The sequence below is a fragment of the Sminthopsis crassicaudata genome, chromosome 2, assembly GCF_048593235.1.
Source record: "Sminthopsis crassicaudata isolate SCR6 chromosome 2, ASM4859323v1, whole genome shotgun sequence".
Taxonomy (NCBI): Eukaryota; Metazoa; Chordata; class Mammalia; order Dasyuromorphia; family Dasyuridae; genus Sminthopsis; species Sminthopsis crassicaudata.
In genome coordinates, this window is record NC_133618.1 from 119,499,083 (window position 1) to 119,521,860 (window position 22,778).

A 22,778-nucleotide genomic window follows, 5' to 3' on the forward strand; every position below is an offset into this window, starting at 1 on the left:
CCTGATTTCCTTTCTGATTTATAGTCAAGATAAAATAAACTATGGGGTGATAAAGATGAAATTCATTTTTTACTTGAACTAAGTGGGAGGCCATATTATGAAAGTATAAATTCATTGTTCTATTGCACTTCTAAGATGCTTCCTTTTTTTTTTTGTTTTTGTTTTTTTATAAACTGAAAGTTTGTGGCAAAAGAGGAAGAAGAGGAAAAAGGAGGAGGAAGAGGAGGAAAAAGAAAGTGAGAGAGACAGAGACAGAGTAAGAGACAGAGATAGAGAGAGACAGAGAGACAGAGACAGAGAGAGAGACACAGAGAGAGACAGAGAGAGAGAGAGAGAGAGAGAGAGAGAGAGAGAGAGAGAGACAGAGAGAGAGAGAGAGAGAGAGAGAGAGAGAGAGAGAGAGAGAGAGAGAGAGAGAGAGAGAGAGAGTCATTAGGACCCTATAAGAATCTTGGAACAAAGCACTTTGATTGAAGCTGCTAGTTATAATGTTTCCTTAAGGATTTATAAAGGCCCCAACAACTTTCCTCAATTCCCCTCTCCTTGCTTGCTTAGTAAAAAGCACTTTTACATATATTTCTCTTTTCTTATATCTAAACTTTTCATGTATAACTTTCAATTCATTTATAAAGAAACTCTACATTATTCACTAAGATTTATATAGTAATCTTAGTTCATGCTGAAAAAAAAAAGAAATGGAGAAATCCAAAGATTGACTCTAAGAAGAAAAATTTGAAATTATAATGGAGAGCCATACCTCCATCCAAATGTTAAAATTTTTTCCTAACTGGAGGCTCTGAGCTATTATGGTTACATTAGGAACTTTTTTGTTTGCTATAAGTGCCATAAAATGGCAAAGAAAGATACAACATGGACCTTTTGGTGATTAAATCTCCAGAGAAGAGGAGACCAAAGAGGAAAGAACAATAACCAAAGAAAATATCACCCTCTAAACTTATCTCCTTTAAGAGGTAATTAAGATCCATAAGGACTGAAGATTTAAAAAAATATCAATTGGTTGGTGCCAATCAACTAACCTTCCCTTTAACTACTATTGCCCTGCTATTATACAAAGATGATTTAGTAACATACTAATGTTCTCTAGTTGCTAAAGCAAGAAAGCTACATACCAAAGGGAAGTGAAGAATCACTTACATATTTGCCAGGAATTGTATGTGGATCTCAGCACATAAATAAAACTGTTGCCTCCCTCTCTTTTTGTATTGAAGATATTGAGAAGACAGCCACTAATCCCTGAAGGCTTTTCGAGGGGGAGTTTTGGTAAACAGAGAAGCAAGATTAATACTTGATTTTAGCATTGTTGTTTACCTTGTTTTGTTTTGTTTTGTGTAAATGTTCCTTATCTCACTGTGATTCCATGTGTTATATTTTCTCTTGTCCAAGGAAGGGGTTCAGTGGAAATGGAAGGTCATAACTGTGACTTTGAATAGATAATGAACCCAATGTTTCCAGTAGTGAAAAATAGTTGGAGAGAACTACATTCAAAACACCAAGAAGGTTACTGCTTCTCCAGGGTCTGAGAACTGAACAGCCCCAGATGTTTGAGGTTTCAGTCCAAAGCACTTACACCATCCCTGGTAGGCACACTATTGCTTCTGATATTTCACAGGAAAAATGGTGGAAGGAGTTTGGCTTTAGAAAAGGACCCTCACCAAAAAGGGGGTCTACAACTTCCTTGGCATTTTTTATTTAGCTCACTTGAAATATATTCTCCACTCTGACAGTAAAGACACATCCACACACACACAAAAAATCTTTGTTCCTATTTTTAGATACCTAGAAGAAAGATTGATACAGGAGGGTCAGGCTGTTGTGAGTCAAAATGAAAAACATAATTTTCCTAAAGAAAAACAGTTCTCCTGAGATTCTTAGCCCCTACAAAACTACCAGCCCATCCATCTCAGACTTCTATGCTGTTTTCTCAATAAAATGGATCCTCCTTGGTTCTTAAGGCTTGAGAGATATAGGACTTCCTCATGAAAAAAACAGAAAAGTCTCAGTTTCACTTAGTAAAATTATCTTGAGTTTTTGCTCAATCTTGATATCTCTCTAGTATTACTGATTACTAATATGATTACTGAGGCAGCAGGATCCATGGATCTGATCTTTGTTTTAAAACATGCAGAATGCATCACCATTTGCTTAGGAAAAATCAAGGTACCCTACAAAGAAAAGACTCTACAGGTACCTGTAAGGTGTAAACAGTCATACATAGAGTGGGGTTTCCTCCCTTAAAACACTCTATTTTAGTCATCTTGACTTACAGACATCAAAGACAAGGCTAATGAGCTTACCAGAGAAGATGTCCCTATAATACTTTAGACTTCCATCAACTTCTACTCCTTTGCCTATGTCTTTTCAGCTGTTTTTGCCTTGGCATTTGGACACACTCACTACTCCTGCTCTGGGAAGCCCCTTGTTAGCTAGCTTAGCACAGATATGTCCACAGTTACAGTCAGAATCTGCATCTTAACTGAAGCAGAAAGGATCAAGAACATAAGTCTGAATTTCCTGCCTTTCATCAATTTAAGCCAGATCCTCCCTGCTCAGCAGCTCAACCCACTAAGGGAAACATACTCTTCCCTTTAGCCAAATAGCTGCTTCATTAAGATGTTCCCCAGGCACATCATCATGAATGAGGAAATAGAAAATTAGGGGAAACTCCCCAAAGAGGCTTAGCCTATTTAACTTAGTTCTCCTAACATTAACAGTCTCCATTTTAAAAATGGTTTGCACCACCTGAGTGTGATTCTTCATACTTGAAGTAACCTGACACTAAGGCAGTTGATTTGGCTGCCGGACAGGATGAGTCTTCCAGTTCTATTGGACTGCTGAGCTACATCTGTGAGGACAAAGAATACAGCAGTGAAGGGAGTTCCTAACCACTGTAGGAGGGGTACAGGGAGAGCCCAGGGGAAAAGGAGGGCAAAAGCCAGCCAGATCAATGCAAATGGGTACATCTATCAACAAGATGAAAAGGCTTTCAAACATAGGGAGGCTGGCTCATTTGGGATGATGCGGTCCTGAATCGCTCTCACCTGCTTTGTCCAAAGGAAATTGATGCTAAGCTACTGAAGGTTCAAACCCATTGACCTGTCTGAGTTCAAGTTAAAGAAACAAGCTGGACTTGCTTGCAAATTGGCCAAGCAGAAAATAGGCTTGATTCATCTTTCAGTCCCCACAAATAGGTTTGGATCAGCCAAAGGGGTGGAGGGTGTACTGTAGAGAAAAGATGGACAGGAGTTTGCCAGCAGCTTAAAATACAAACAAGCAAACACACAAAAAAACCCAAAAGCCAAAAATTTCAGCTTCCTTCCATTAGCTGGACTAAAGCTGGGAAATAAATCAGAAAGAAGGTTAAATATTAGCATATGCTTCTTACTTTCCCTGGACCTGACTCTTAAGCAAAGGATTTGCAACACACTACTATGTTTTTTGGAGCATTCTTTTTTGAGGAGTTGTCCAAGAACGCTTGGTATATTTGAGTTGATATCTAACTTTGTTCAATCATGCATACATACATATACATACATGTATTTATAAATGTATATTTTTATACTTATAGTAACTGGTCATTAAAGCAACTGATTTGGCTGCCTGACAGGCTGTCCTTCCACCTTTACCAGACTACTGAGCTATATTAATAAGGACAGAGTACAGCAATGAAGAAAATCCACATGTGGATTGCATGTGTGTAAATATACATGTGTATATTTACATAAGTATATGTCATACACATGCATCCACTGATGTGTACACATATGTGGACATAAATGTGTGTACAAATAGTGCACCCATATAAACACATTTATGCCTGCATATATGCACGCATGTGCATATACATATAGATATACACATACTGAGTGTGCATGTAAATGTATATGTGTTTATATTTTGTTACACACATATGGAAATGTGTATATGTGTATATGTGTGCTGTGTGTTTGCATGCGTATTTGTAAATATACATGACCCTGGTACAGGCCCTATGCTCTTGCCTCTGACTTTCTATCTTAGTTTGTTTATAGAACGAGTCTGAGGTTAGCTCTGCAGAGTTACTCATCCAATCATCCCTCGATTCACAGCCTAGCAACTCTTCTTCCTTCCCCCTTCCTCTCTCCCCCACCCCCAGCCAGATGTGCCAGTGTTAAAATACCATTATCCTGTCAGCACCCCGAGGACACAAAGAAAATTCAGGGGAAAATGGGAGGTACTGCTGTTCTGCCACTTCCTCCCACCAAATGATACCCTCCCATTCCCCCCCAACCTCCAAAAACAAATTAACAAAAGAAAGAAAAATCAGTGCAGACAGAGTTGTTCCTCTGTCCCCAACAATCCCTCTCAGGAAACATGAGCCATCTTGGGCTGCTTTGTGTTTGAATCAAAGCAGTTTCTTTTCTAAGAGGATAGAGGGGAGAGGACAATTTCAACAACAGCAACTTCATAAATATCAATTAGAAACAAATCCTTCCCCCATTTCTTGCTAGGCTGGAGGAGGGAATAACCTGGTTAGGAAGCATCCACTGCTGATGGGAGCTAGACTCCAAAACAGGAAACTCTATTTCCCCAAGCAGCCAAATTCTTTTTGCAAAAAGAAGTCTAATTTACATCCTCCAGTAAGAGTCCATAATAACACAAAAGGTCAAGGCTGTTGAGACCTGGCCTTGGGGACTGGAGTAGCCTTTTATGACCAGCAGGCACCCTGGCCCAGTCGGGCCTCTCGAAGCTTGGCCATGGCCCCACTGGGAAGCAGGAGGCTCAGGTGCTTCTGCTCTCCAGACACTGGCCAAGGCCTTGACACAGACATAAATTACCCTGGGGCTGATGATAATGATTAAACCTGAAGCAAGCTTTATTTATGCTTCCTAGGGATATGACTAAAGGAGGAAGCCACACTCCTGGAGGAGGTCAGGGAACCTCCCAGCTTGATTGATGTCCTATCCCTTCTCCTTCCAACTCTGGCTGACACTAGATTGCCCTTACTTGGCTTTCAAAGCAGCCATGATCTGGGTCTTTAAAATTAGGGCAAGCATGTTCCTTCTAGGGTTTCACATCCTTTTAAGGACATTTTTACTGACTTCCTGCTAGGAGGCTGAGATGCCCCCTATCTTTTTTTCTTTATTGAGAATATTGAATAATCTCATTCCCATCTACCCCCACAACTGCCAAAAGAAATAATAGCAAATTGCTTAAAAAAAGATTTATTTGGACACCAAACTAAAATCTAGGGTAGAGAGTATAACATACCACATATCTGATCTATTCTCTCCTTTCGCACATATTGACCCTAGTGCAGGCGCCCATCACCTCTCCTCTTCACCAATAGTTCTCAAAGTATAGTCCAGACTCCTAGGGATGGGAGGGTCTCTGAAGCCTTTTTAGAGGATCCACCAATTTATTTTTTTTCTCTGATATGGTAAATATCTATCATTATAACTTACATAAACAAAATTTTTGACAGATCCTCAATAATTTTTAATAGTATAAAGGTACTGAAAAATATTTGTGAAACACTGTGATTACTGCTATCTTCTTCAGATCACTTCCTTCTCCCAAGCCATCCTCTGCAGAGATGTCAAATGATTATTAACTAAAGCACCAGTCTGATCACATCACCCCCTGTTTGAAAAGTTTCCCTATTGCTCCTAAGCAATGTAGCTTTTAAAGCCTTCTACAATTTGGTCCCCACCTAATTTTCTTCTCTTATTTCATAGTTTTCACTTCAGGCTCCCTTCACATCAGTCAAATGTGCCTTCTAGCTAGTCCCCATACACTATATTCTGGCTTCTGAGTCCATACCCTTGCAGAGGCAGAATCCTATGTCTAGAATAAAATTCTTCTTTATTTATGACTCCTGAAATTCAAACACAGTTCATGTGTTACTTTCTATCCAAGGCCTTTCCTGATTCACCCAGTTAGGAGAGCTTCATCTTTTGTCATGTCATTTTGTATACACTTTTTAAAAAAATATATGCACATGTTGCCTTCCCTATTTAATCTAAGTTTCAAGAACTTCATTTTAAAAATGTATTGATAACTATATTTCAACATAAAGGGTTTCCTTTGTAATTCTGTTTATTCTATTTATTTAAAATTATTTTCTGAAATGAGATCCATAGGCTTCACCAGACTTCTATGATAGTTCATGACACAAAAAAAATTAAAAACACCTGGTCTAACTAGTAGACTGAAAAGCTCTTCAAGAGTTTTGCTTTTTTTTTTCTAGTCCCAATGTTTAGTACAGTAATTTGCACATAGTAGGTACTTTTGAAAAGTCGAATGTGCTGAAATAAGCCAACCAGTTTAGATGGAGATCCCAGAGTAGAGTCAACCTTATCAGAATAAGGAGCATTGATTGAAATACTCCAAGAAGTTTCCCTTTCTCACTCACATCTTTTTCCATCCAGGTATAATGCATCTGAAATTCTACAATCGCAGATAAGATAGATAGATAGATAGAGCGAGCCAGAAGTGGAATGAGCATTTTAAAAAATTAATATTACTCTTTCTTTCAGGTATCATCAAAAGCAAATACTTCCAGAAGTACTCATCCAGTCACTTGTTAGAAATCACAAATACCCTTGTGAGAATTAAATTATCAATCCCTAGAGGCAGAAGACAAAGGTCACTAGTTCCCTGTTTCAGAATATTCAATACCTAGTCACTTTTCAGTCACTGCTGCTTTTAGCTCTCTCCTTCCTGAGAAGAATGAAAAATAGTTACCTGAAAATTATTGGACCAATGCTCAAGCTGCCTTAGATGTTATGCCATCCCATCCACCACCTCCTGCCCAGTTCCAAGTTCTTATCTTCAATTATTTTTTTCTATTTACAGTTTCCTTTAGTTCATAGGATGATAGATCCTTTGCAGATGAGAAATTGAGACCCAGAAAGTTAAGTGACCTTCTTTCTAGGGCTATCACTAGGATAAGATAAAATTCTCTCACTACTGGTGCTAAATGGAAAGTTGAGTCAGGAATCATAAATCAGTCAACAAACACACAGCCCCTTTGCTTCCATTTCTACATCTACTAAAAAACTGCTCCTTTGTGACTTCTTTTTTCTTTCTAGGCTGTTCTCATTCACGTCAACATTGAGGTTGATGGAGATGAGAAGTCTAAAAATCCCTGCACTGTACATGCCCTAAAGATCGCCCTATTGCTATCATTCCTCTGAGAAGACCAGTTAAATCAAGGAACTTCTACCTCTCTTTGCAGATATTATATAATTCTTTTTTTTTAATGTTACTATTCTCTCTCAGTTATAGAAAAGTCACTTGAAAAATTTTAAACTATTCTGCTTCTCGCTCTCTCATCACCCTTTACATCTTGTCTATGTCCCCTTGGCATGGTAAAATTATATGGCTTTTATTCTTCTGATCTTTCATTCCAAGTCTATTAAATATCCATTTTAAAAAATATACCACCCTTGTGCTATGACCTACAAATATGAATAGAATATGGAATGCAGAATTTCATTCCCATACCAAACACAATAGGACTTCATACCCAATAAAAAGTTGTAAAACCACTTTTCTTAACAAAATGGTATAATAGTAATAATAATCCCTTCCATTTGTGTAACACTCTTCCTGCTATTTTTACTTACATTATCTTGCATGATCCTCAAAATAACACTGGGAGGTAGGTAAGGTAGGCATTATCCTCATTTTACAAATGAGAAAACTGAGGTTCTCCTTTACCTCATTTCCATCTTATTGTATTTATAAATATCATCACATATTTCCTGTCCTTCGTGCATTTATTTTTAACAATTTAATCTTTGTAGTAGCCTTATTCTTTATCTTACTTTTAGAAATTTCAGTTCTTTAAGGAAGCTGTGATATGTAGTGGGAATTGCTCTGTATCCTGAACTATAATATTTGATCCTATAACCTCCCCTTACCAGGATCTTTCATTGTTCTAAGAGCTAGCACTGAATCTTTGTCCTTACCACCCAGGATAGTTGCCCCTGGAAACTCATACATCCATTCTCCTAGAGAAGGGGGTGCTGTCTAATGAATTAGTCCCCTTACTCAGGAAATCTGGTCTCCTCCTATTGAGTCCATTTCTCCTGTTCCCCAGACAAAACCCATTTTAAGGCCTGGTTTTTCATCCTGTTCTTTACTAATTCCCTATTGTCTCCCCTAAGAAAGTGACATTTATCTTAATTCCTCCACCCTCTTTTATCTGTTCTCTTATGCCTTATACTTGATGAGAGACTGGTAGGTGAACATCTCTAACTTCTCTCTCTTACTGATCCTTTATCTATTCACATGATTTCCTCCTGTTTTTCTCTATTACTCTCCTCCAAAAAAAATTATTCAATTGTAGAGAACCGTAGTGATTTAACCCACTTACATTAATTCAGCTCTCCTTCCTTTAATCATGATTCCTTAAAGTACTGCATTCTGGACCACTTCTAATGGTCCTAATTTTTGTCTTATCTCCAGCCCCCAATGACTCTGGAGGAGAGTGTGAAGCTGATGATTTTGCTCAGTTCTGCTTCCTTCAAATCCAATTTGCAATATACAAGTCAAGACAACATCACTGGTCTTCTCCAGGAATGAAGGACAAGCAACAATCTTAAAATCATTCAGTAAGCTAAACAAGTAGTTATTAAGCACTTATTATCTAACTAGCACTGTGCTAAGCAGTGGAAATTAAAAGAAAAATCAAGGAGTTGATCTAAAGTAATTTACACACAACAGAGAAAAATCACTTTGGCAGTTAAGAGGACTAATTGAAGTAGGGAGAAACTTGGGGCAGAAAGACTTGAGGCAGAAGACTATAGTAACAGAGGTGATAAGAGTCTTACTACAATGATAGCTGCATGAGAGGAAAAAAGAGGATGTATGGAAGAAATGTTATAGGAAAAAATCCATAATTCTTGGCAATTGATTCAATATTTGCAATGAGAGAGAAGTTAAGGATGATGCCAAATTGAATCTCAGGATGACTAGAAGAACATTGGTACCCTTGACAGTAATTGGGAAGATCAGAAGAGGAATATTTTGATTTCTTTTTGTTTGGGGGAAATGGGGGAAGATAGTGAGTTCTGTTTTGGATACAGGTTATCCCATACAAGATGTCTGAAAGTTAATTGGTGGTGTAGTATTAGAGTTCAGGAGAGAGATTAGGACTGGATAAAGAGATTCAGGAATCATCCAAATATAGATAACTAAACCACGGGGGCTGATGACATCACCAATTGGGACAGTATAGAAAAAAAAGAGAAAATTGTAGGACAGAATCTTAAGATACATCTAGTTAGTGGGTGGGACATAGATGAAGATTCAACGAAAAAAACTGCAAAGCTGTGGTCAAATGGGTAATAGGAGAAACCTAAAAACTACATAAACTCAGAGACAAGCGTATGCAAAAGAAATAGTTAATAATGTTGGATAGTAGAGATGCCAAAAAAAAAAAAAAAAGGTGAGGACTGAGAAAATACCATCAGATTGGGAAATTAGGTGATCCTTTATGAACAGACAATTCTCAGAGGAAGAAATTGAAACTATATCCACTCACATGAAAGAGTGTTCCAAATCACTACTGATCAGAGAAATGCAAATTAAGACCACTCTGAGATACCACTACACACCTGTCAGATTGGCTAAGATGACAGGAACAAATAATGATAAATGTTGGAGGGGATGTGGGGAAATTGGGACACTAATACATTGCTGGTGGAGTTGCGAAAGAATCCAGCCATTCTGGAGAGCAATCTGGAATTATGCCAAAAAAGTTATCAAACTGTGCATACCCTTTGACCCAGCAGCGCTACTACTGGGATTATATCCCAAAGAAATACTAAAGAGCAGAAAGAGACATATATGTGCCAAAATGTTTGTGGCAGCTCTTTTTGTTGTAGCTAGAAACTGGAAGATGAATGGATGTCCATCAGTTGGAGAATGGTTGGGTAAATTATGGTATATGAAGGTTATGGAATATTATTGCTCTGTAAGAAATGACCAGCAGGAGGAATACAGAGAGGCCTGGAGAGACTTAAATCAACTGATGCTGAGTGAAATGAGCAGAACCAGAAGATCACTGTACACTTCAACAACAATACTGTATGAGGATGTGTTCTGATGGAAGTGGAAATCTTCAACATAAAGAAGATCCAACTCACTTCCAGTTGATCAATGATGGACAGAGGTAGCTACACCCAGAGAAGAAACACTGGGAAGTGAATGTAAATTGTTAGCACTAATATCTGTCTGCCCAGGTTGCATGTACCTTCGGATTCTAATGTTTATTGTGCAACAAGAAAATGATATTCACACACATGTATTGTACCTAGACTATATTGTAACACATGTAAAATGTATGGGATTGCCTGTCATCGGGGGGAGGGAATAGAGGGAGGGGGGGTAATTTGGAAAAATGAATACAAGGGATAATATTATAAAATATATATATATATAATAAAAAAATTAAAAAAAACAATTAGGTGATCCTTGGAAACTTTGGGGAGAGCAATTTCAGTTGAGTAGGGAGGTCAAAAGACAAATTACAGAGATTTAGAAGAAAGTGAGAGGACAGAAAATGCAGATGGCTTTCTCAAGTAGTTTTACTGAGAAAGGGAAGAGATATAGGATGATAATTACCAAAGTTGATCAGATCTGGTGAGGTATTTTTAAGGATGCAAGAAACTTGGGATGGGTATATAAGAAACAGGAGAGGAATCATTTAATAAGATTATTGAAGATATAAATAGGGTGGGAATGGTAGTAGTGGCAGTCCATTATAAAGTCAGGTAGGGTGGGATCAAAGGTACATATAGAAGGACTGGTCTTGGGAAGTAGAAGGAACACTTCATGATTAGAGACTAGAGTGAAGGAGGATTGGTGGGGGTAGAAATAATGTCAGAGAAATGTGAGATGAGGAAGAGGGGCAAGAAGGGAGCTCTAGAGGAATGACCTCAATCATTTTTGGCGAAGTATGAGATTTTCAGTAAAGATGGTAGAGAGAGCGAATGTGGTAGGAGGCTTGAGGACAGAAGAAACAATTTGGAATAGCTGTTCTGGTGAATGAGACAAGAAATCAATTAAGAAACAAGAGGATTGTCTTGCTATAATAAGGGTCCAATTTAAAGGCTAAATTTATAATGTACCTAGTGAACATGATTTCATGATTCACTCCAACTTCTTTCAACAACCTGTGAATAAGAACAAAGATTCTTTTACAATCTTTAGCCTCTTAGATCCATTTTGTCTCTGAAAGATTCCTCTTTAATTTTATCTCTTACCCCAAAAAAATGGAAATAAAAAAATACTTCTTTGCCTCTTCTTTTCTTGAAAATTTTACTTATTTGTCTTTATCATATCTTTATCATGTCTTTATCATTTGTATTTATCTTTTCATATATATACATATATATGTATATATATTGCTGAGGCAATTGGGATTAAGTGACTTGCCCAGCATCACACAGATGTTTCTTTTATTTTTAAAATTATTTCTGAAAGAACATTATTGATAGTAATATAACAGCTAACATTTATATAGTGCTTACTACATGTCAGACACTGACATACTCAAAATGCCTTTAAGCTTATGGAAATTCAATCTTTCATTGATTTGCTCAACTTTGCTCCATTATTTGGGGCTGTGTTCAGTTCTTTGGCTTTTTAGAATATTCTCTTCCTTCTTTTCTCTAATTTTTCATGGTTGCAAAATAATCCTTAATATTTTTAACTGACATTCCTTGATAGAAGAAGCCCATATTCCAATTTCTATATGCAAACTTTGGTATTTCTTATTGAAATTCTGAAATTTAACCACTCCACACCTTTGACTAACACCAATGTGTCTTCCCTTTCTGGGAGTGAACCTGTAGGTTCAATCATTCAGAGCTTTGATGCCTATATTTAGAAGTTCTGAGCATTTTCTTTGTTTTTTTTATGGTAGTATGTTCAATTTTTAAAATTTGTCATATTTTTTCTAGGAGGCTTATGTTAATTAAGTTAACTCTGCATATTACTACCTTCAAGATGAGTCATTTTGGCTCACATAAAATTCATCTGTTCTTTTAAAGTCTTTTTTTCTTCTGCCAATTTTTCTTCTACTTCTGCAATTTTGGATTTTAAATTATCACTTTTTTTGGAATCTCTGCTACTGTGGAGAAGTTCTTTATCCTATGCTCAAAATTATCTACTCTGTTGTTAATTAATTCTTCTTTAAGAACTGGGAATGTTAATCTAATTTCCATCATTAATATGTTCTTTCTCAAAATTTTGTTCTTTTGATACATTCTAGAGCTCTTGCTGTTGTCCTTGGATCTCTGGGAAATCATTAGAACTCTTATAATTAAGAGCTTTGGGATCATTTTCCTTCATAGAGTAATGTGTGTTCATTGTTTTGAAGCTCTTTAATTTTTTTTTCTTTGTCTTTTTTTCTATCTTTATGTATGTCACTATTAGTACATACACAGTCTATCTCTCTTTGAGTTTTTCTTTCAACAGTCTTGAAATCCCAGCAGCGTTATTTTAACTTCTCTCCTCATTTTTTGTTTCCTGCTCTTTTTCAGTGTTGCAGTGGACCCCTTTTCTCCTGTCAACCTCCTTGAATTGGTGAATGTGGAAGTCTACTTGAATCTCAACTCAAAATAAACTCTTTGGAGGCAGGACTGGTCTAAACTAGGTTACTAGCTCCTTTTAACTTGGACATAGAAATCCCATCTCCTGGGAAGGGGGTGTAGAGAAGATTTCAAAATGAGTCACTGATGTGGGAAAAATAGCCAAAGATCTTTCTAAAACATAAGCCCAAAGGTTACTTTCTAAATGTTCACTTAGCATATGTGGATGGGCTGGGAATAGAAAGAGTGAAAGCTTTAAGTATTTGAGTTATTTCATGACACTTTTACTTAGTGTAGGTCAGTTAGTCAACAAGCATTTATTATGCACTTAATATATTCCCGGGACATTCCTAAGCTCTAAAGATAGAAAGGCAAAAAACATGGTCCCTCACTAATACATTGTTGGTAGAGTTGTGAACTGATTAAGCCATTTTGAAGAACAATTTGCAACTATACCCAAAAGACTAAAAAACTGTCTCTTCCCTTTGATCCAGCAGTAGCACCATTGATCTGTATCCCAAAGAGATCATAAAAGAGAGAAAAGGACCCACATGTGCAAAAATATCTGTAGCAGCTCTTTTTGTAGTTTCAATGTAGAAACTGAGTGAATGCCCATCAGTTGGGAATGACTGAATAAGTTATGGTATATTAATATAGTGGAATATTATTATTCTGAAAGAAATGGTGAGCAGACTAATTTCAGAAAATGTTAAGTACTGACTTAGCACTTAGTAAGAACCTAACATCTCCCCCTTTCTTTTGATTTAGAACATAGGGTGGTCATGACCTTGAAACATAAATCCATCAATATGGGAGGTATTACACATAATTACATAAATTGCATAAGCACATAGTAACATAGTAACATAATACCATAATACATGCTAGAAGTATGTAACAAATAACATGATCAAATAATCATAAACTGAGAATTTATAAATGTCCATAAGTCCATTGTCCATTGTCCATTAGTCTCATCTTGTGTTAAGAAGTCCAATGATTCCTGCTATGTTCTAAATCAAAAGATGTCAGGTTCTTACTAAGTGCTAATGAGATAATGAGATATTAGGGTCTTACTAAGTGCTAAGTCGGTACTTAACAATTCTCTAGTTCTGGCCTTTCCTGGTAGTTTGACTTGTGAATTCCTAAGGAAGAGCTTGCGTGCTTGGGAGGAGCAAGCTCATTGGTTGAAGTGGTTCTTCCCAGAAGCCCTTGCATTATCCCACACCCATTCTCTGGGAGGATAAAAGAGGACAGCAGTCCAGAGATAAGAGGAGTCTCTGCTTTACATCAGGTTTGATGCGGCTCTCTGCAGGAAGGGAAGTCACTTCTCTGGACAAGAGTTAACGACAACTGTCTGGAGACAATGGTTCTCTACAGGAAGAAGAATCTGTCCGAGAGATGTGAGTTGACACAGCAGATCTCCTCCCAGAGAGCGATCAGCAGCTTCTGGAGATGACAGCACGCTACAAGAAAAACCTAGAAAGATTTATATGAACTAATGATATGTGAAGTCAGCAGAACTAGGAAAACATTGTATACAATAACAAAAGGATTAGGTGATGAATAACCATGACAGACTTAGCTCCTCTCAGCAATACATAGATCCAAGACAATTCCAATAGACTTGCGATGGAAAATGCCATCTGCATCCAGAGAGAGAATTTTGGAGATTGAATGTGACTCAAAGTATATTATTTTCACCTTTTTGTCCTTTTTCTTTTTTGTGGTTTTTCCCTTTTGTTCTATTTTTCTTGCACAACATTACTAATAAAGAAATAAGTTTAAAATGATGATACATTTTAACCTACATCAGATTGCTTGCAATCTTGGGGAGAATATAGATAAAGAGGAGAAGAAAATTGAGGACTCAAAATCTTACAAAAATGAATTTTGAAAACTCTCTACATGTAATTGGAAAAAAATTATACATATATATACACACATATATTATAGGTGAAAGGAAATCTCAGAAGGAAGACACTTAGAGTAGGAGGAACTAGGAAAGGCCTCCTGCAGAAAGTAGGATTTGAACTAAAATTTGAAAGAAATCAGGAAAATTAGGAGGCAGAGGTGAAAAGAGAATATTCCAGACACATGGGAAGGAGGATTCAGATAGTGAGAAGTCCAAACAAGGGGAGTTGAATTGGCATCTACAAGTAACTGAATCACAGATTACAAGGGAAGAAACCAAATGTAAAAGCTGGGTCTTAAATGTTGAATTCAGCTCTAGTTATAATGTATTTTTTTGCATATTTATTTCTTATGACATTTTTGGAAAGGAAGACAACTACTTCATTGCTTTGCCTAATATATGACTTCCCAATTATCTATTTTAGAGGAAAGGACATGGAAGAACATTGTAAATAATTAACAAAGGTCATCCAGAGAATTAGGGGCTTAATCAGAACTGTAAGCCTTGCTTCCTATTCCTGAACTTTTTTCTTTTTCTTTTTCTTTTTTTTTTTTTATTGTTACTATACTACACTATCTTACTGATTTACACTTGGAAAGTCAATATGTTAAATACAACCAATTTCTGCAACAATTTGAAGTCTTATTCTATATGATACTAAGGTCTGAGAGGACCAAGGCTTTTCAGCAGTTGCTAATGTGGTGGCAGAAAGAACATCTGGTTATAATTTCTGCCTTGATTTTGTCAACCAAATCTTGGGCTCTTTCAGCTAAAGAAATAATACTCTAATAGGCTCTTGAGGAAAGCTGAGTTGAGAACAGGTCAAAGTAAGGAAGACATACACACAGAGAGAGCCTCCTCCAGTGTAATAAGACACTCACCTAGTAGCCAGTTCAGTTTTCCAAAGGAATGAAAGAGGTCTCTCTACAGCAAACTCTGGTGGTAATGTAGTATCATAAGAATTTTCCCAGACTATCGTATACATCGAGTCCATCATATTTATTGTTTTTCTTCTCTTCTATTTCTAGAGGATCAAAATGACTCCAAATTTCTTATGCACACATACTTTTCCTTCATAATAGCAAAGGACTCTAGAGACCAACTTTCATTGGTATCTGAGACTACAACATTTTTATTTTCTCTCTTCTATTCTCTAGCCCACCCAGACCATTTTTTTGTCTACCCTCACCCACCCAGTCAATTTACATATGGCTACTTCATCTAAGATCAATAAGTTTCATCCCTTCCATGATTCAAACCCAACACTAATTCATTTTTAATTCATTCCCAAGCACTAACAAAAATATCCCAGGCCATTTCCTATAACACATTTTCTCATCATCATAGTCTCACAGAATGTGAAAGCTGGACCTGTATTTAATTGAGGACTAGAGAGTTTATATGACTTGACCACATTTACACATCTAATCAATGGGAGATTTCCTTGCTCCCACTTAAATGTTTTTTCATTATTGGAATTTTTCATGCTACTTTCCAGAAAGTATCAAATAGATTCAGAAGGAGAACATGCTTGATTTGGAAGAGCCCTTGGAGAGACAATGAGGAATAGTGGGAAAATATTGAACTTGGAGTCAAGAATACTTTACGTGACCTCAGGAAAAAAATCACTTAAATTATCTGAGCCTCAGTTTCTTCATCTGTAAAACAGCAATTACCTGACTTATAGTAAATGGCACAATGAATGCCAGCCTTCATTAATCTTAAATTGCTACATAAATGACAGCTATCATCATCATAATCATCAAGATTAGTGGCCTATAAATTTTATTGATCACAAACCCTTATTGGTAATTGTTTTTTTTTTTCATAATAGGTATGTTGGGGGTGAGAGGAAAGTTATTTTTCCAATGGCATCTGTGCAACTGCTGTAGTCCAAATTAAGTTATGAGTGACCTGAGATAATGGTCAGCTAAGAAGGTGAGTGCAGGAAAGAAGGCAAGGAATTGATATAGATATGGTTAGAGATGAAATAAGGTATATTGGGCTAATAAGAATGAAGGTTAGAAATGGTTTGTGAGAGACAGTTCTATGATTGGCTATCTTGGGAGGATACAATTCATCTTTCCATGGCTTTGACTTTTGAGACCACAGATCTAGCCAATTCTCATTTTAAAAATGAAGAAACTGGGGATCCAGAAGATGAAATATGTTAATTAATATATATCAGGATATCTCTCTGCTTCATAAAACATACTTATCTCATTGCTTATATATATATATATATATATATATATATATATATATATATATATATATATATATATAGTTCATTTTTGATTTCCTAAAATAAGGAAAAGGCAAATATCACAAAGAATGGGTAATTATACTTCAAAGTACCAAGCACATGTAAAGAAAAAAAATGTTTTTCTATGAAAGAGTTCCATTTTTTTTTCAATACAATTGAACAAGTATTTTCTAAGTACATATTATGAACAAAGTCCTATACTAGACAGTGAAAAGACAATGAAAAAAAATTAGACTGCCCTTAAAGTTACATTCTATTGGAGGAGCTTATAAGAAATCTCCAGAAAGTGGTCTCAAGAAATTTTAGTAACAAAAGTCAAAAACAGAGATATCAAAAAACATGAAATGCAAGTACTAAGCAATAATGGGATATTCTTATGCATAAACTCTCAGAATCTCAGAATTTAAATTTACCCTTTTTTTTGGGGGGGGGTGTTGAGCAGGGAAAGATATTGCCCTGCCTATCTGTATCTCTGCTAATTATCTCCAGTTTTGTTGGCAGAGAAGCCTCAAAAGTTATAGATATTCTAAATAAGCATGTGAGTCAAATATTTTCACAGTAGAATTTGGCTATAATGCTTCAAGACTACTAGTCAGGCAACTTACGTATGATATATCTGTACAGTGTCTAATCCCTTCACAATTTTTTCATATGTGTTAGTTCTATAAAATTCTTGAAGCCAGAGTTTATTTCATAGGTATCAAAAGTAAAAAGATCTTATAACTCATGTACTCTACCCCCACTGCTGATTTTATAAGTAAGGAAATTGAGACAGGGGAAATGAAGTATTAAGATAACACAAAGCAGAGATCTGCCTCCAGCTCTTCTGATTTTAAATTTAGCTTTTTCTGCATTGTTTCATACACATTTTTGTATCCCTCGCAACAACTAGCACCAAGCTGGACATTCAATAAATCCGTGTGGGTTAAACAACATAAGGCAGTGGGGGAATAATCATATTGTGTAGAATGTGAATGATAAGGGTTGTTTGTAGCCCAAGGGAGGTTTATCACAGCAGTCTTTCCATGTCTCTGTCCTGCTGGGCCACTGCCTCTAAGCTCTGACAGCTCCATTAAACCTCCAAAGGAGCAAACACAGGAAATTCTATTACTGACCCTTTGTAAAATGAAGCATTCTCTGCTTAAGAAGAGACCATCATCAGCTCCATCATATTTCTAAGCAATGAGGTGGTCATAGAACTGCAGTGACCTAGGCAGCTGCTCACAGGGTTCAGGCAAATAATCATTAAAAGGGTAAAGAAGAAAATGTGAGCATGGGGGAAAATATATGGACTGATTTCAGTTGCTCTGTGGCCACTAAACACAAGTAAGCTATCAGCACCTTGAGGAATAAAATTTCTTAAGAAAAATTATACAGTTTAAGAGTCACTCTTACATTGTGAAGAAAAATAGCTAGAGCTAGGAAAAGCTGAGAAATCAAAGGTCAACAGGTTTTCAGTGGATTGAATGTTGGACCTGCAGGCAGGAAGATCTGAATTATAATTCAGACTTAGATATAAGCTGGGCCTGGACCCTGGGTAAGTCACTTACAGTCTCAGTTTCTTCATCTGTAAAATGGAGATAATAATAAATCTAGCTCCTAAGGTTGTTGAAAGGATTAAAAAAAAAGAGAAGTTATTTATAAAATGCTCTGGAAATCTTAAAGCAATATAGAAATGACAACAATTTCTATAATATACATATTATATATGTGTCTATATATACTCCATATCAATACTATATGCATACTATTACTATATTACACTATACATATTACATAATATATACTATTACAATTATCATATATGTACTACATATACATATTACTATAATTAGCAATATATTACTATAATTAATATGTATACATATATTGTTATAATTACTATAATATAATATGAATATATACATACTTTACTGTTATGGGCCAGAACTCTGAACTTAAAACAAAGGATTTTTACAAGGTACTAAGTCAGTGGAATTAATAGAGACAATAGTTATCTAATTTAGCATGGTTCAGTCTGATTGATTCAATCCTATATGGAGATTGTTATGGGGTAGAACTTGAAACAAGGTACTAAGTGGAATTGAGGAGACAATGGTTAAATCTAGTTTAGCATTGATTTAATCCTACAACAAATAACAGTTTCCTAGTGATATAGTGATTGGTACTCAGTGTGGGGCATATAAGGAGAAGCTCTCAGAGCCAAAAAAGACAAGCACACTAGAAGCTCTGGGAGGCTGAGACAGATTCATTCCATCTTCCACCTTTGTTGTGGCTGGAGGCTGAAGCACAAACCTTTGGAATCAGAGAGATTCAGAAGCCAGAGAAGGAGGCAGGAGCTCAAGCTCACAGAACCAAGACTGTAGAAGGCCTCCAAGAAAGTTGTCCAGCCCTAGGAAAAGAGACAAGACTTGGAAAGAGGTCATAAAGGATTTGGACTTTAACACCTGGTTGCACTTGTGGTGATTACTGAACTGAAACGAAAGCTGCCTCCGGAGACCACAAGAAAACCTCAAGAGAGAACATTACATTTTAGAGAGAATATTACATTTTACTATAATTAGAACATTACAAAAGATATTATAATAACTAACATTTATATAGTGTTTTACATATGTTATCTCACTTGATCTTCACAACAACCTTGAACCATACAAGAACTTTGCTTAAATTCAGCCTCAGAAACTTAGCATCTGTGTAACACTCTATACTAGTCATTTGATCAGTTTCCTCATTTTACAGATATGTGTACCTTATTGGCCCAAATGATAGGATGCTGGGCCTGGAGTCAAGAAGAACTTTTCTCAAATTCAGCCTCAGATACTTAGTATCTGTATCACTCTAGGCAAGCCATTTGATCTTTATCTTCCTCAGTTTCTTCATCTGTAAAATGGAAATAATAACAGCACCTACCTCCCGGGATTATTATGAGAATCAAATTAGTTAATATTTGTAAAGGGCTTAGAACCATGCCTGACATACAGTCAATGCTGAATAAAAGCTTGTTTCTTTCCTTTTTTCCCAGAGAGCAAAATCCTTTACCTCTACTTGATTTCCACAAGACAGTACATATTTCAAACAAATGCTGAAAAATAATTGCAGGAAGTCTCTTTGCTGTTATTAATAAAGCTTTATTTTTGTTTTTTTGTCTGATATGAAGCAACTTTTTTAACTTTTTTCAGTGACCCCTCTGCCTTGGATAAGAACCTGGATAGTAGTATAAATTATCTAAGGAGATGGGCATCTGTCATAGTAAAAACTTGACTCTACCTCCTTGTTCCTTCCTAAATAGCATTGTTCTCCATTTTACAATTATTTAAAAACAACTAAAAGAAAAACCTTTTTCATTTATTTCCTATTAGCAGAAGGAATGGTTATCACAGCATCATTAGGTTGGAGATGGAAGAAGCATTCAAAATCAATCTAGTCCAATCTCCTCATTTTACAGGTGAGGGAACTGAGGCCCAGGAAAGTAATTGACTATTCAGAGTCACACAAATAATAAGCACCAGAACTTGAGTTCAAATTCAAACCCTGTAATGATAAATTCAGCACCCAAAGAATTTGCTCCTAAACCAGATAATTCAAGGAGATAAGATATTAATCCTTAGAAATAGAATTCTCCTAGCATTGACTAATCTATTCCCTTTGTTATGAGGTCCTTCCTTCCTAGATTATAAGTTCGTAGAAAGCAAGTGTGTGAAATCCTTTCATGGCCTGGATTTCTGCAGTGGCCTGTTGGTGTTCTGCCTGTCTCATCTCCCTCCATAGGAGGATATCCCTTGCTGTCAAATTGAGCTTCCCAAATCTTATTCCCCTCAAAAAAAAAAGAAAAAAAAGGCCAGACTGCCCCATTTATTTGCTTCCTTATCTCTCTATTAGAGTGGGAATTCCTAAGAGTAGAAATCAACTCTTATTGGTTAACAATGAATGAGAAAAATGAAAAATGAATATTATGAAAGGTGGGCTTATTCTAATGAGGTACTGGAGTATATAACTGATCATTTAGGTTTGGAAGAGATTTGTCTCTTATCCACCTATGGCAAACTAGACAAAAAAAGAGGTCTACCTCTACTCAGACCTGATTGAGTGGAACACAATGGACCAGAATTCACCCTAAATCAAATTCTTTGTAAGGTTCTCTAACTGGTAACTCCAAGATTTCATCTCAGCATATCCCCTGCCCTACAGAAAACTAAACTTTGACCTAATATCCAAATAAGAAAGGGAAAAAATCCTGGATGTCCCCAATATTAACAATTTGTTATTTAATAATCATTTCTCTCAGTAATCAAAAGATGAGAAATCACATCTATCTTTGAGTTCATTAATAATATTTATATTGATTAACTTAGAAGTTTATAGGGAATGCATTCTACAGAACATAAAAAGTCAATTATTATGTATGGTACTATAAACAGACTAGGGTTTGCTATAATCAAAATTTACCTGTTCAAAGCTTGAAAGGTCATGAGTTTAAGACAAATTAAAGTGACAAAATGATAAAAGTATCATTTTATCCAAAGTATAATATACTTAGAGAAGTCATTGCTCCCAAGAAGTTAGTGGAAGCAGACACTATAAATTCAGAGGCGATAAAGCAAAGGAGGAAGACGATGGTTATTTTCACCTAGACCCTCAGCATAGAGGAACTTTAGAGATTGTCTTATCCAAACAATCCTCTAATTTTCACAGATGAAGAGACCAAAGCTTAAATTGATTAAGCAATTTGCCCCATATTACAAATTAGTTAGTGGTCAAGTCAGGATTAAATCCCATGTCTTCTAATTCCTAGTCTGGTGCTTTGCATTATGCCAAAATAGTTCCTTAAAAGATTGTTTAGGTATATAGTAAAGGCTGTCCTCCACTTGTAGTACAAGGTTTCATTGTATGTGACTCAAAGGGAAGCAGAATAAACTTCTCTTGTCTCTTTTCCCTCTACAGTTCTCTTAGGACAACTTTATTTTCTATCAAGAAGGAAGATAAAAGATTAAAAGCAGAATTTAGCCAATTTGCTCTCCTCAGAGAGAGAGTGGAGACCAGGCTAGGATTATATCTGTCTGCTTCTTTAGATATTATTAGTTTAGGGGATGTAGTTTTCAGATTTAATATTAACTTCTGATTGCTATTTCTTAGTGGAAAAAAGGAGAACTCCTAAGTTCTATTTCCAAGGTTTGACCCTTTGACATGAAATATCATTTTCACAATGAACACACATATAACAAATAGCAAAGAGGTCCATTTATTCAAATCAATAGCAAAACAGAACAATTCAGAGAAAGTACACATAGGAGACTATCAAAGAGAGCTTCCCACTGAGAGTGAGGTAACTCTATTCAACCAAGAGATAGCATCCCAGATCTCGTCCTAGGAGAGTTTCTCTGAGATATCTAGTGGAGCAAATTCTAGAGATTGCAAATTCCTTTCATGTTGGCTTTTTTCCCAGTCTATTCCTTCAGCAATGTTGGCAACATCCAATCTCCCCTCTTGCAGTTAGAAACCAGAAGAGATCAGAGTACACCTTTCTCCTAGTATCTCTAACACTGTCCCCCTCACCCCCACACAGACAGAAGGCATTGATTTTTACCAGGGAGGAAAGAATCCCATATTATGGGGCTTGAATAGGGAATATGAAGCTGTTTGAATTGTCTTGAAGAACAATCATACTCTCACAAATGATTCCAACACAATGTGAATATTTTTAGTCTCCTAAGTTCACTATCCCATCTCTTAGGAAAACCCTAGATATACCAATCCCTCCAAGAGGGATCAGTGTGTGAGAAGGCCAATCTTCTTTTCTTTAATATTCAATAGATACATTTTATTTCTAAAAGGTTGAACATTTTTTCAGAGCTTCAACTGATGATATTAAAATCTATTATCTCTGTCTCAATAGATCCATTCAAAAACAGAATCAAAGGTTATTTAGAGAATATTCCTTCAGAATCCTAAGAACTTATGATTTCCTTGGTGTGGGCACTTCATCCAGTTAAAT

At 36.2% G+C, this 22,778-nt stretch overlaps 2 long non-coding RNA genes across 6 annotated transcripts in view; one reads left to right on the top strand and one right to left on the bottom strand.

Moving 5' to 3' along the window:
• Positions 1-14,395, top strand: part of LOC141554796 (uncharacterized) — a 66,989-nt gene extending 52,594 nt beyond the window's left edge. For all 4 annotated transcript variants that reach the window (XR_012485963.1, XR_012485962.1, XR_012485961.1 and 1 more), the window contains 2 exons: positions 8,473-8,618; positions 12,555-14,395. This is a non-coding gene — a long non-coding RNA (uncharacterized LOC141554796). The remainder of the gene's footprint in view (positions 1-8,472; positions 8,619-12,554) is intronic.
• Positions 1-22,778, bottom strand: part of LOC141554798 (uncharacterized) — a 139,933-nt gene that overhangs the window by 75,095 nt on the left and 42,060 nt on the right. The gene's annotated exons all lie outside the window — the stretch shown is intronic.